Below are 12,153 nucleotides of genomic sequence, written 5' to 3'. Positions count from 1 at the left end.
AAGTGGATGCTCACAGTCAGCTATTGAATGGATCACAGGGCTCCCAATGGAGGAGCTAGTGAAAGTAGCCAAGGAGCTAAAGGGATCTGCAACCCTATAGGTGGAACAACATTATGAACTAACCAGTACCCCGGAGCTCTTGACTCTAGCTGCATATGTATCAAAAGATGGCCTAGTCGGCCATCACTGGAAAGAGAGGCCCATTGGACACACAAACTTTATATGCCCCAGTACAGGGGAACGCCAGGGCCAAAAAGGGGGTGTGGGTGGTTAGGGGAGTGGGGGTGGGTGGCTATGGGGGACTTTTGGTATAGCATTGGAAATGTAAATGAGCTAAATCCCTAATAAAAAATGGAAAAGAAAAAAAAAGAATATAGATGTATTAGTCAGGGTTCTCTAGAGTCACAGAACTTATGAATAGTCTCTAAATAGTAAAGGAATTTATTGATGACTTACTGTCGGCAGCCGAATTCCTAACAATTGTTCAGTCGCAGCTGTGAATGGAAGTCCAAGGATCTAGCAGTTACTCAGTCTCACGCAGCAAGCAGGCGAAGGAGCAAGAGCAAGAGCTAGACTCCCTTCTTCCAATGTCCTTATATTGTCTCCAGCAGAAGGTGTAGCCCAGATTAAAGGTGTGTTCCACCACACCTTTAATCCCAGATGAAAGGCGTAGCCCAGATTAAAGGTGTGTTCCTTAAACTCGGAGATTCAATCTTCTGGAATCCATAGCCAATATGGCTCAAGATCTTCAAACCAAGATCCAGATAAGGATCTCCAAGCCTCCAGATAAGGGTCACTGGTGAGCCTTCCAATTTCGGATTGTAGTTCATTCCAAATATTGTCAAGTTGACAACCAGGAATAGCCACTACAATAGAATTGGAGATAACCCAAGTCTGTTCTCCTGGACCATGTCACTCATATATGGCTCCAAAATATACTGTCACTTACTTCCTTTGAGGAGCGAGTTGTGGATTTTGAATCAACACATAGTATCACTTACTTCCTTTGAGGAGTAAGTACACAGAGTATACATAGTACCAATAACTATCATACTGTGTACTGCTGGCCTAAGGAAAATAATAAAATTCAAGATTTTTAGTACAGGACACTTGATTAATGATTCTGTGGTTAAGAGCATGTGCTGTTCTTCCAGAGGACTGAGTTTGGCCCCCAGAACCCATGTCACATGGCTCACAAATGCCTGTAACTCTAGCTCCAAAGGATCCAACACCCTCTTCTGGACTCTTCAGGTACTGCACACACACACACACACACACACACATGTACATACATACACATACATACACACACTTTAAAATAATTTTTTAAAAAAGATTTGACGTAGTTTCCACTGACCATATACCAGTTTCATACTAATGCAAAGTGGAAAAAAATTAGTAAGCAGGATCTGGTGGTTTGAGGAACATCTGTATGGTGGAGTCCTTTCAAAGGAGCAACACTGTTTCGCTGCATGACCTGCAGGACTTGCAAGCCTAGTTAACAGCTGCACACAGAGGGGTAATGGGCAAAGAGACAACAAAAGGAAGAATTGCAAAATACATCCCAGTGGGGAAAAGACTTGGACACTGACCGCTCTAACCCACTCTGACAATGTGTGTATTCTATTGGGCCTTTCCATATTGGCAAATGTGAATTATTCAACAGGCCAAGTCTTCTGTAAGGAACATTTGTGTAGAATACAAATCCCAGGCCTCTAGTGTGAATCTGAAAAATAATTGAAGCCTTCTTCCCTTAATCTTATGAAGTATCCAGGATAATACTTTAGCATGAAAATGTGTGTGTGTGTGTGTGTGTGTGTGTGTGTGTGTGTGTGTGTTTAGAAGAGCAGCCCCTGCAAATGCTAGTTTTCCTCTGATGTCAGGAATGAGCTGCTTTAGTGGCTCAGAGACCAAAAAAAAGCAATGGCCATTACACTGCGCTCAGACAAAGGCTGCAACACTGTGAGTCTACCTGGCTCCAGAGTCACAGCATTCGGCTTCATTCAGTGAATGAATGAAATTATCTTTGGCAGAGGGTTAGAAGTTTTGCTCTGTGGAGGAAGATGACAAAAAAAAAAAAGTTAAAATGTTTGGAGCCAGCGAGCAGTTTTCTAAGGCTGATTCGAATGCAAAGGGCTTCTGGGGGGCTGGGAAAGAAACCAGAGGCACGAAAAGGAGACAGGTACAAAGAGAGAGCCTTGTGCTGTCGGCAAATGAGAACTATCAGGAGATTCATTATCAAGTGTCCCATGGTGATGGTCTACCATGATGACAGATGGTTTGGCAAGATACATACTATTATCTGCTGGGGCATGCTAGGACACAGCTCACACTTGACGCAGTTTCTAGAGACTGTTATGCAGCAAGAGCAGCATGCTTAGCTGTGGGGGTTTTACCCGGCCTGGTCTGCAGCTGCTTTGCAGAGTGTGCAGCCCTTACTGCCTGCATCCTTGTCTTACCCTTGAGGCTTTGCGTGTTGCCTGCTTCTCCTGGTCCAGCCTTGGTGTCTCTGGATATTGATTCTGGTCATCTGCCTCTCCCTCATGCGTGACCATCTCCCCGGCTCAGCCAGCCTGTTTCTGGGTAACTTTTGTGCAAGGATGAAGATAACCTGTGCCTCCCTTTAGCTGCGAGACGACTGAAGCAACATACCCTCTCAAACCTGGAATTTCCCATAGTGATCTCATTCTAGGAGAAAGAAATGGCAGAAGCCTTTTATAAGCCATAGGGGAAACTTGTCTGAAAGAGAGCTCACATGTTTCTGACAGCTTATCAGACCACCTTACAGCTGAGACAAAGATTAGTCAGTGATTGGCTGGACCACACCTTGATGAAGCCTGCTTAGCATGCATAGCTCTGGCCCTCTACTTAAACCTAGACCTTGTTCACTTAACAGTCTGACACCTCAGGGCCGATGCACAGTGCTGTCGCCTTTAGCGCTTACTCTTTCCCTAACGGAACTAGAGAAAGAATAGGAAGGAGGCTAAAAGTAGAGTTGGCTCAGTCAGGATACAGGGTACACTGAGCAGAATCAGAGCTTGTAGTGACTTGTACAGACATGTCACTATCTCTACTGAGGATGCTTCACCTGAGGGAGAGGGCCGAGAAGAGCAGCCTGACTTGCTGATGGGGGTAAACGGGCCGACTTCACTGAGGGACAAATATCCTTTTTTCTCACAAAGGGCAACTTGAGGAGACCCACAGAGGAGAATGAAGTGCCAGGATGTGCTAGAAACTAGAAGTGCTCCTCTTTGTGTTCACTGTGGACAAGAACTTTAGTGAAGGCAGAGGCCTGGGAGGCCAGCTCACCAGGGAAGTAAGTCCCTTGTGAGACAAGTAGGCAGTCAGAGAGGGATTCTAGAAGCAGAATTTCAGGTCTCTTTAGTCGAGTGAGCTACTGAGACTGAAAACAACCAATCAACAACAGCTCCTGAACATACCATCTAGCAAAATGGCAGCCATAGCTGTTACGTACAGTTCCCAGTTGGCCCATCCTGTCCTCCCCCAGCCTCTGTTCTACTTCTGTATGGTTCACTTAGAGATGATCATGAGGTGTTGGTGTTCTTGTGTCACCTATTTCGCTTCACAGATTGTCTTTAGGCATTTAATTTATATACCGGTCAAAAAATAAAACTCTTGGGCCAGCAAGATGGCTCAGTGGATAAAGGCACTTGCTGGGCAGAACCTGAGCTCAATCCCCAAGAGCCACATGGTGGAAGGAGAAAACTGACTCTCAAAAACATCCTTTGCCTTCCAAGTGAACTAACTCTCTCTCTCTCTCTCTCTCTCTCTCTCTCTCTCACACACACACACACACACACACACTTCTCTCATTCTCTCCCTAGATAAACAAATAAATGTAATTTTAAAATAATGATAACTAAAAATACTTTTATGTTTAGTCTTTGAAGCTTTCATACATCTATGCAGGACTTCCTGGTTGCACTCACACCTGCACCCTTATCTTCCTCCCATCCCCCATCTCCTCCCAGCAAGCTCCTCTGATACTTTTGTTTTTGAGTTTTGGGTTGTGATCCACTGAGCTTACTTACTCAGGGTTGCCTGGTGGGCAATGGTGTGAAATTACCCACTAGAGCTTAGGCAATTCACAAGAGGCTGCACCTTGGTATACAGCAGATTTCTCCTCACATAGCCCCTCATAACTTCCAAGAGCTAACAGCTCCCAGGGAAGGGAGCCAGGCCTAATGCACCTCTTCCTGGAAAATACACAGAGAGGGTAACCAAAACCCAAAAAGTCAAGGACCAAATATCCTCTCTTATGTTGAGCACAGCTTCACATCCATAGACTTATATGTTTAAATTTGAATGCCTACAGAAGTCTGGAAGCTAGAAAGTGGCCATGAGGGCTCAGGGGTGGACAGAGGGACCATAGAGAGTAAGGAGAGTAGAGCACCTGTCCTTTTTCTAAGGATCAGTAAGAGACTCATAGTGAATGACCAAACAAAGATGCCAGGCCAGTACCAACACTGAGGCTGTGACATCATCGGCATCCCCAATATAAGATCCTGACAAAAGTGTAATTTATATACTGAGCCTGATCCTTTTATCAGTCATCGAAGGTAAGTCTCCTAAACAGCTTTGCAAGATTGTGGTTACTGGATCTGGGAATAAAAGTAAGTTACCTACTCACACAGCTGTGAGGCCAGAGCTGGCTTCCTTCTTTCAGGATGTCTGAAACACCCACACTTCTCCCCAGTTGCTGCCTGCCTTTTAAAGGTGTGAAGTGAAAACATGAAATACGATCTCCATGTTCAGTCTGTAAGCACCTCTCTTCTGCATGTTACACCCACACGTGAGCACACACAAAGGTACCCAGTGCTGCTCTGTGGGTATGATGGTGGTGTAAACTCTACCAGCTTCTGCACAGCACCTGTCCTGGTTGGGCTTTGTTACCCTCACACAGATGTAGCCATATCTGAGGAGAGGAACCTCAACTGAGAAAAATGCCTCCATCAGATTGCCTGGGAGCACATATGTGGGACATTTTCTTGATTAGTGATTGATGCAGGAGGGCCCAACTCACCGTGGGTAGTGCCACCCCTGGGCTGGTAGCCTGGGTGCTATAAGAAAACAGACTGAGCAAGCCATGAGGGTGTGAGCCAGTAAGCAGGACCCCTCCATGACCTCTACATCAGCTCCTGTCTCCAGGTTCCTGCCCTGCTGGAGTTCCTGCCCTGACTTCCCTCAGTGATAGAGTGTTACCTGGAAGTATAAGCTGAATAAAACCTTTCCTCTCCAAGTAGCTGTTAGTTGAGGTGTTTTATCACAGCAATATAAAGTAAACTAAGACAGTAGCTCACTACTTTGACTCAAGAATATATATGTGGTACCAGGGATAGTGGGGCACGGGCACAGTTCCATGATGCTGCTCGACCTGACAACTTCCCTTTCCTCTTAGAATCTTTCATTCAAGAAGAGCCTAATTTCACTGCAGAAATGACTATCATAACAAACCAGTATGAATTAGAGTCAAACTGGTTAAGAAGAAAGCTTAACAGAGATTTAATTACAGGGATTAATGGGAGCAAAGATGCATGGGAAGGGATGTGACATACCCAAGAGCATGGGGGTGGGTTTCTCAAAGAACTGTAGTCTATAAAAGACACCGTTAGGGCTGATGAGATTCTTAGAACTGTCTGTAGCTCCAGCCCAGGGGGAATCCAACACCTCTAGCCCCCTCAAGAAACCATATGCACACACCCACACACAGACACAAACAAAATTAAAAATAATAAAATCTCGGGACCAGAGAGATGTCCCAGTAATTAAGAGCACCTGCTGCTCTTGTAGAAGACATGGTGTTCTGTCCCTGATACACACACGGCAGACCAAAACCACCCATAACTCCACTTCCAAGACATGAGATATCCTTTTCTGACTACCATGGGCAACAGGCATGTCCACTCATGGGGTACACAGACATACATGCAGGCAATACACCCTTACACATAAAGCAGATTTTTTAAGAGATCTGTTTAAATTTTTAAAAATAATACTAAAAATCTTTTAAAACATTTTAACATGGACTTTAAGCATCAGGCAAAGAGAAAGAAAGAAACTCAGGACAGAATCAGACCCAACTGAGTGTGGGTTCGGGCTTCTCAGGGGAGAGTTACAGTTTATCCTCACAGAAGACAAATATACCATTTGGATTATACCTGAATGGGTTGCTTATAAAAACAAAAAACAAAAAACAAAAAAAAACCCAAAAAACAAAAAACACAAACAAAAAAAAAAAAAAAAAACAAATCAGAAGCCATTTTGTTTCTCTCTTATGTTTTTTAAATAAAGGAAAACATAGGGTGGCTCCAGCGGTGTCTCAGGTAGGACTACAATCTGATTGGTGAGCTAAAACCATGAACTTACACAACGGGGTTAAGACATTCTCTTACAGTAAATAGGGTTTCTGGTGAAATTCCTAGAAAATTGCAGGTTTACAGCTGGGAAGGGAGAGGCCTCATGCACTCATGTGAGTTTACAGGGTTTTTTTGGTTTTTTTTTATTACGTATTTTCCTCAATTACATTTCCAATGCTATCCCAAAAGTCTCCCACACCCTCCCCCCCCCCCACTCCCCTACCCACCCATTCCCATTTTTTGGCCCTGGTGTTCCCCTGTACTGGGGCATATATAGTTTACCTGTCCAGTGGACCTCTCTTTCCGACTAGGCCATCTTTTGATACATATGCAGCTAGAGTCAAGAGCTCCGGGGTACTGGTTAGTTCATACTGTTGCACCTACAGGGTTGCAGATCTCTTTAGATCCTTGGATACTTTCTCTAGCTTCTCTATTGGGAGCCCTGTGATCAATCCAAAAGTTGACTGTGAGCATCCACTTCTGTGTTTGCTAGGCCCCGGCCTAGTCTCACAAGAGACAGCTATATCACGGTCCTTGCATCAAAAGCTTGCTAGTGTATGCAATGGTGTCATCGTTTGGAGGCTAATTATGGGATGGATCCCTGGATATAGCAGTCTCTAGATGGTCCATCCTTTTGTCTCAGCTCCAAACTTTGTCTATGTAACTCCTTCCATGGGTGATTGTTTCCAATTCTAAGAAGGGGCAAAGTGTCCACACTTTGATCTTCATTCTTCTTCAGTTTCATTTTACAGTTCTTACTTCAAACATCTCTCTATAAGAGGAACACAGTCTCTATGCCGCAGCCTACACAGCAAATGTTACCTGCGCTGGAGTCCTTGGCTCTATGCTGTCTCATATGAAAACTTCCTCAGCTAGATCACCCTGAGCTACCTCATTGCTTTTATCTGCAGCAATATGTTCAGTGGGATGACTGAGTTGTGACTTATGTAGACATCTCCTTTGGTCAGGTGTTTACATTGTGACTGTTGCTTTCCTAGGCACGAGCCTCTCCATGACATACACTGCTAACTCAGGCACATTGTAGTACCTGACCAGAAGTTATCCGAGACAGCACCCCAGCAGAAACTCAACAGCCTGCAAGGATGTTCTATCCTTCCTCCTCCGGGGCCACAAATAAAACCTGTTAGGAACTGAGAAGCCACTGCTAACAAGAAACTATGAGCCAGCTTTTTGTATAAGAAGACTTTAAACATATATACATTCAAAACTGAAATGGAGCCTTCCCTGAAACTGTCAAAGCCATTAGTCTTAAAGACTGAATAACTACATCCAAGGCAAAAACTACCTTGACAGGTTCATGTTGAGAAAGTATGGGGATTTCAGCTCTGTAAACCAAGAGGATCTGAAACACAATCAACGCTACTTACTCAGTTGAGGGGTGTGGCACTTTTTTAAGCAAAATGAGGAAATACATTAGATCTGTAGCTGATCCATAAGATGTGGGAAGACATCAGCTAAAAAAAATAAAATAAAATAAAAATCCAGGGCAGTGAAACCTACCATGACATGAGCAGAAATGAAGCATGAATTCAGCTTCTGCCTATTCCGTTAATACTGGATTTTATGACTATAGAATGAGGGGAAAGGGTGAGAAAGAAAAGAGGAGGAGGGGAAAGGAGGAAGGGGGGAAGAGGAGGAGGAGAAAGGTATGCTTTCCTGTCTCCTGATGTCTCCCATCTGCTGTGCCGGGGAAACCCTGGAGTCCCCATGCAGCACCCTATACAAAGTGCAGCGCCTTTCCCAAAACTCAGTGCCACAATAAGACAGCGGTGCACGTGAATCAACATCCGACACAGGACTTCTTTTCTGCCATTTCAATTAATCCCACGTGCACTCCCTGAGAGGAAACACCTGGGATAGGTATCATGTCCAGCTCGGGCCTATAGCAGGTTCCGCATAGTCATTCACCTGAAGATCCCTAAGGAAACAGTGTCCTCCTCAGTCAGCAATTACCGGAGGTTTAAAGACAACACAAGACAGGGGTACAGGAAGGCTACCTATGTTCCATCCGAGCTCCTGGCAAACCCTTAAGAGCAACTCTGTGAAGGAAAGGCTGCCCTTTTCCTCTGCGTGCTTGGTATAAGTATGTGCATGTACCTGTGCACATGGTGATGTGCACAAAGTGTGTGTGCATGTGTGTGCATATAGTGTGTGTGTGTGTGTGTGTGTGTGTGTGTGTGTGTTGGCAATCTTCCTCCATCACTGTGCACCTTAATTTTTGAGGCAGTCTCTGCAGGACCTGGATCCCACTGCAGCTCTACTAACTGTCAGGAACCCCCAAGATCTTGCTTCCATTTCCCCAGCTTGGAATTGCAGCTTTCCCATAGAACTCTGTAGTGGCGAGTTTAGCTACAGCTCTGCTTTGGCCTTTCATTCATTACCTCGTCTCCCCCTCATTCCCTGCTCTCCAATCACATAGACCCCTGGCTTATTCTTAAATACACCAAGCACCCTTTCTGGCTTAAACAGAAGGAGAACTCTACTCCACTGGCAGGAAGATGCAGACAGTCCCAGCCTCGCTCAGAAGATCAACAATGCCAAGAAGGGTGAGGCTGACTTTCTCTTTCTAGCCTGCCAGCTTCAGTACCTGAGGATGATCTCATTTTACAGTCACAGAAAGCCACCACAGTGCAAGCCATGTGCCCTCTAATCGCAGAATCCAGAGGAAATGAGGCTGTATTAACAAGAAGGATATATTCTCAAGGACCTACCCATTTTGGGAGGAGCAAACTTTTCTAAAGAATGCTAACAGAGCTTCCTTATATCTCATAAGCCAGAGTGAACCTTGGCAAAGGAGGCTGGGAACTCATGAAAGTCACCATTTACCCCCTGCATCAAGGCACATCACAAAAGCAACATGAGAACAGGATGAGTGCCACACCCAATATCCTACTGACCATGCCTATTGGCCAGTAAATTCAGAAGAAGGAGCCTCAAACTTGATACTTGGGACCCTCAAGTTAGAGTAGTTGGTTTTTGTTGTTGTTTCTTTGTTTGCTTGTTTTTATTTTGCCTTTACAATATTCAGGAATTGTCTGTATTCCACAGAACTAGCACTGAGGGACTAGGAAATAATACAGTGCTTGCCTTGCAGGCAGGAGGACCAGAGTTCTATCCTTCCAACTCACATAACCTGAGGGAGGTGGTACACACTTGTAACCCTGGCACTGGGGATTGGAGATAACAGACCACTGGAGCTTAATGCCCAGACAGCCTAGCTAACTAGCGAGTCCCTGGCCAATGAGATACCCTGTCTCAAAAAACACAAGAGCTGACTCAGTGGTTAAGCGTGCTTGGTGCTCTTGCAGAAGACCTAAGTTTGGTTCCCTGCACCCATGTTGGGTAGCTGCCAACAGTTCCAGGAAATCTAACACCATCTTCTAGATTCCTTGGGCATCTCTACTTACACGTGCACAAACACACACACACACACACACACACACACACACACAGCTGAATGGCACTTTAAGAAACAGCACCCAAGTGTTGTCCTCTGGCCTACAGAGAGAGACAGAGAGGCAGGGACAGAGACAGAGATGGAGAGAACCAGAGACAGTCAGAGAAGAGAGAGTTTTCAACTTACCTCATGTTTATGAGTACACTTCCCCTTCCTAGGTCAATGAGCACCCACACTTCTCTACAATTAACCTTGTGATGTTTGTAACCCACAACTCTCTCCACACACATGTATGATTCTATAACTACAAAATAAGAAGGTTGGTGCTATGTGTGCCCTTCCAGTGTGACTGTTCCTTGTCCTATGTTTTCTGTTAAGGTAAGGATCCGAACACGCATCCTCACCTTATACATGCCATCCTTCACATGCTTTCACAACCTCTGCATGATGGCGGTCCCAGCTTGGACCACTGGCTTTAAAGGAAAAGAGAGGTTTGAACAAGAACCTTTTATTCTGTGCTTTCTCTGCTTCTTCAGAACACAGGGTCTTTTCTGCTGTTGCTAACATTTAACAAAAAAACCCATTAAAATTCAATGATTAGGTCTCAAACTCTTTCAGCATGACACTAAGGTACAAGCTAGGAGCTAACTCAGTTAAGTGCCTGCCTTACTAGCATGAGGACCAGAGAGCAATGCCCAGAATACATGTTAAAAACTCAGGCAAGATAACACGTGCTTATATAGCCCAGTGCTTGGGAGGTGGAGAATTCCAGGTGGAATCCCAGAGCTCAACCACCAGCATCTAAATGGTGGGCCAGGTTCTAGGGCTCCTTCTCTCACAAAACATAACAGATGGCTCTTAAGGAACAAAACCTAAAATCATTCTCTGGCCTCCATGTGTGCACATGCACACACATACATGCATAAGGAGAAGAGAAATTTTAACAAGAACATTTTTGCATAGTTCCTTCCCTGCTAGTTCACAAGAATAAAGGGTCTTTTCTGCTAATGCTGACATTTAAAAATTAGCCATTCAATTTGAACAACTAGGTTCCAAATTAACTCTTAATAAAACTAAAGCTTCCCTATGGTTACTCTAGTTAGAAAGTTCACATGACCCCATTGTTGTGTGGCTAGCAGGACTTGCTGTCATTTTATTACTCAAGTCATAAGACAGAGGATGAAGACCATGGCGCCTTTGACATAAGGACCTCCAGCCTTACCAGAACACGGGAGTGAAATCTTTACAAGGCTGTATTAGTAGGCTTCACCCTGCTCTTCAAAGGTCACTGAGGCTGTGAAGCTAGCAAACAAACCATGAACTCCAAAGGATCCATGAAGGACAAAGGGGACAGCAGCCTACCTGTGGCAGATGAGAAAGAAAAGATGAAGAAAAGCAGCCATCCGTTCCATCTCTTGCCTAGTACCCAGCACTGTGGTCACGGTGAGCTAGTTCTAGTAGGACAGGTACTGCTTGAGTAAGCAGGCAAATGGATCAATGGCCTTGTCAGAGAGCTCCATTTAGCAGTATCTTGGAATCTGCACAAATCAACCAACCTGCCTCGAATCCTCTATCCTGCCTTTTGGCAGTGGCTCACCTTGACAGTTATCATCCATCAGCCCAGCTTCTTTGAGTCTCATATTCCTGAAAAAGAAGCAGTCAGAAAAAGTGAACCACACACAGCCTTCTGCCCCTTTACTTTTCCCCTGGCAGAATTGAAGCAGGAAGGCACCCTTCCAGCAACTTGGTCTGCACAGGTTACAACAACCCACCCCATAGCCAATAACTAGTCTTTGACTCCATGCTTAACTAAGGATGGAAAGTCCACACACTGTGTCAGTCTGTAAGAGTAATATGAAACATACATGGAACACCAACCTTCTGCTGGTTTTCAAATGCTTGGGGGGTGGGGGGGGGACTGTGGGAATGGGCATCTGATAGAATGCTCGCTATGAAAGCTTGAGTTCAAATCTGAAACACCTATGTAAAAAGCCAGGCATAATGGTACATGCCTAAATTCAGTGGCCAGTCGGCCTACCAGATTGGTTAGCTCTGGTTTGAGTGAGAGACTTGTTCCCAGAAAATGAGAAAGAAAGTGATGACTTTCTTTTATTTATTTTATTAGATATTTTCTTTATTTACATTTCAGATGCTATCCTGAAAGTTCCCTATACCCTCTCCCTGCCCTGCTCCCCTACCCACCCACTCCCACTTCTTGACCCTGGCATTCCTCTATACTAGTGATGACTTTCAACATGGAACTCTGGCCTCCTCATGGAGCACAACCACAGGGCATGTATATCTTCATGCACATTCACACATAATGTATCATACACAATCATCATCATGATAACAATA

Source organism: Mus musculus, chromosome 1 (assembly GCF_000001635.26).
Source record: "Mus musculus strain C57BL/6J chromosome 1, GRCm38.p6 C57BL/6J".
NCBI classification, from domain to species: Eukaryota; Metazoa; Chordata; class Mammalia; order Rodentia; family Muridae; genus Mus; species Mus musculus.
The sequence above is the reverse complement of the archived record's forward strand: the minus strand, read 5'-3'. Positions refer to the sequence as shown.